This window comes from Grammomys surdaster, unplaced genomic scaffold (assembly GCF_004785775.1).
Source record: "Grammomys surdaster isolate TR1022 unplaced genomic scaffold, NIH_TR_1.0 371, whole genome shotgun sequence".
Classification (NCBI taxonomy): domain Eukaryota; kingdom Metazoa; phylum Chordata; class Mammalia; order Rodentia; family Muridae; genus Grammomys; species Grammomys surdaster.
Genome location: NW_021604790.1, coordinates 3,771,709 through 3,775,402, shown reverse-complemented (window position 1 = coordinate 3,775,402; position 3,694 = coordinate 3,771,709).

The following is a 3,694-nucleotide window of genomic DNA, read 5'->3' as shown; positions in this document are numbered from 1 at the left end:
GCTTTACAGTGTGAGACAGATATTCTGGGAAAAAAAATCCCAAATGTACTGGCTTTCCCTTAAGTGGGTCACTTCTCCTAAAGCTTTGTCTTTGCCCTATGCAAAATGAAGGCGTTAAGTCCACCGCTCCACCTCTGTCTGCCTTTAAGAGTGTTTCTGAATCTACCTCCATGCAATTAGCCGTGGGCCCCACTGACCAGCAGGGGGCGCTCCTGCAGAAGGCTGACCGCTCTTGCCCTAAGCAACTGCTGCTCTCAGCTCCTTGCAGGATTATCATAACAAAAAGGTATTTCAACCCACTCCCCGTCCCGCCCAGTCCACTCTGACCACTTTTCTTCTCACGCTGGCGCTTTCTATTTCACATTTTTGAAGTAGCTTGCTGGGAAATTACTGGATCTAGGTCCTTGGGGAAGTCATTTTGCTTCTCCGTGCCTCAGTTTCCCCATGTACTAAGTAAGTATGAGCGAGAGACTTCCACCCAGAGAGGAAGTACCGATGTTGCTGCTTCATAGCCCTTTTCCTTACCAGGGCAAGAACAGCTTCTTCTACTTTCTACAAAGACGAGCCAGAGCCTGCAGAGACGGTCAGAGTACCAGCTGACCTAAATGGTTATTCAAAGTTCTTTTATGCAAAGGTAGAAATGATTTCTGGGTTGTGTATGGCATCTAGCACAGTGAGAGATACTCAAAACATTGGAAGTAATGAGATTTTGAACACATAAGGGTAGACACTGGTCACATTGGAAAGCGATTAGTCCTTAAATTTCTCACCTCTCTTTTCTAAGGGCGACGAACTGAGAATATTAACCTATTTAATGAGTGGGGAAACTGAGATTCCCAGAAGGATCCATTGACGGAGTTACTGTGCCAGCTTCTCTCCACGTAATCCAGGCTCCATCCCGTTGGAGTTAGCGACCCCTATTGGAGATGTGTGGGATTACAGCAATGTCAGTGGACACCGGTAGGTCGGTAGTCAGTAGCCCAGATTGAGTCTCACCTTCTGTTGTGCTTCAAGTACGTCAGTAGCAAAGTGGTTGTCCCCATGGGTAAAGCAAGGAAAAGAAGGACCAGAAAAATCACTGCAAAATCCAGGTCAAAACACAACAGCCTTTCAGTAACGCCCTACACAACCTCTCTGGGACAGTGGGTCAATCAATGGTCCTCCTACCTATCTCCTTGTCTTATTTAACACGTTGTCTCTTTACTGTAGCAGGTAGTTAAACACATGTCCTCTGACACCAGCTCCATGGGCTCTAGGTTTCTGGGTCTAGGCCAACAAATAGTCTAGGCGGAGGTAGGCAGATCTCTGGGTTTGAGGCCAGCCTGATCTACATAGTGAGTTCCAGGATAGCCAGGGCTACACAGAGAAACCCTGTCTCAAGAAACCAAAATAATAAATAAATAAATAAATAAATAAATAAATAAATAAATAAATAAATAAATCACATTTACCCTTATATAGAAATAAGTTTACCCTTATATAGAAATGCCAGCTGCATTTAAGTATTTGTTAATTAATTAATTAAGGTTCTCAACTGACTGTAGTCCATAAAAGACAATCACGGCTTAACCTTCTCTGACTCACTGCTTAGCAGGAGATTTTGACTAAAGAAACATTGTTAAAATGTCTCTGCTGAATGTGTGGCCTTTCTCTTCTTTCTTTTCTTCCTTCTTTTTTTTTGTTTTTTAAACTTTGAGACAAAGTCTTACTATATCACCCTGGCTGTCCTGGAACTCACTGTATAGATCAGGTTGGCCTTGAACACAAAGAGATCCACCTGCCTCCACCACCCCAGCTGGAATTAAAGGCGAGCACACCACTCCCCAGCTTGTCTTTCTTTCTTAAGCAATACAGTATAACAACTATTTACACAATGGCTACACCATACCATTGTAAATGTTACAAATTATACATAACACATAAAATTACAAATTTATATATACAATGTTTAAAATTACAAAAATGTAATTTTTTTTCAGGCAGGTTCTATGTGGTCCTGGCTGCCCTGTAATTTATTATGTAGTCCAGGTGGGTCTTGAACTCACAGAAGTCAGCCTGCCTCTGCCTCTCAAGTGCTAGGATTACAGGTGTGCATAGACCCACCTGGGCCTCTCTCTCTCTCTCTCTCTGTCTGTCTGTCTGTCTGTCTGTCTGACTGTCTTTCTCTGTCTCTCTCTGTCTCTCTCTGTCTTTCTCTCCGTGTGTGTGTGTGTGTGTGTTTCCCAGCCTTAGCTTATCCCCAGTGGAAAGAAAGAAGTCTAGCTATCCCCTTGATGTCCCGACTCTGAATGTAGGAAGATGTACTGAGCTGTCTACCAAGCAGGATGATTGACAACACTTCTTGCAAATGCATGTGTACCTGCAGTCATAATGATGCGACAGTATGACCTAGAAGAAATGGTCTTGGTGGCAGGCAGGAAGGAAGCACATTGCTCAGGGACTTTCTGAGCATCAGCATGGGACCTCTTCCTCTCACCTGTCCCTTGCAGAGAGGACGCCTGTGTGCAGAGTTGCATGTTTCTGGTGTTGTTTATGATACATTCTGGCTCCATTCTTCACTTCTGTTTCCCGAGGGGGTTGGTTGCCTTTCTCTTCCTTGCTTTTTCTTCAGTTTTCTTTCCTTCTGTGGACGGAGTCATTGACAGTGCCTTTCATAGAGAGTCTGTGCTGGGGTGAAGGACAGATGCCTGCTTGGGCATTCTGCTGTGCTCTGACACTTCTGAAAGTGGCCACCAGGGACCGGGTGCGGCATTCACCCACAGTGAGCACAGTAGCCAGGCAGAGAACATACATATCACTTGCCATGTATGAGTCCACTGGCAACCATGGAGCAGATGCTCTGACACTGGGATTTTACCTCTGGGTCACTTCTTATCTCCACGTGTGTCCCCGAGGACAGAACTGGCCCAATAAGAACGTTCTCTCTGTGTCAGAAGAGAGGGCTCTACCTCTGGCTCATGTCATGAAGACCATGACAGGACCTCTCTCTCTCTCTCTCTCTCTCTCTCTCTCTCTCTCTCTCTCTCTCTCTCTCTCTCTCCTTTTCTTTTTTGAGATAGGGTCTCACTGTATATAGCTCTTGTTTTGGTTTTGCCTGGAACTCCCTATGCAAACCAGCTGGCCACAAACTCACTGAGATCTGCCTGCCTCTGCCTCCTGAGTCCTGGGATTAAAGGCCAACACATTATGCCTGACTAGGGCAGAATTTCTAACCATTAATAAAGTCATATTTGATCACTCATTCATTAATTCACTTTAACACAGTGGTGCTCGACCTTCCTAACACTGTGACTCTTTAATACAGTTCCTCTTGTCGTGGCGGCCTCCAACCATAACATTGTTTCATTACTGCTGCATATCTGTAATTTTGCTGTTGTTATGAGTCATAATGTAAATATCTGCCATGTGACTCCCCAGTGGGTCACAACCCACAGTGTGAGAACCGCTGTTCGAATCCTTAAAGATCTCATAACGTGGAGGCAGAATGCAGATCCTCCTTGACAGGAGTGGTGGGTATAGAAGAGATGGGAGGAAGCTGAAGGCGCAGCCTGTGGTAGGGGACTTGTCTAGTGTATGGGAGGTCCTGGGTTTGATTTTTAGCATAAGAAAGAAAGAAAGAAAGAAAGAAAGAAAGAAAGAAAGAAAGAAAGAGAGAGAGAAAGAAGGAAAGAAAGAAAGAAAGAAAGAAAGAAAG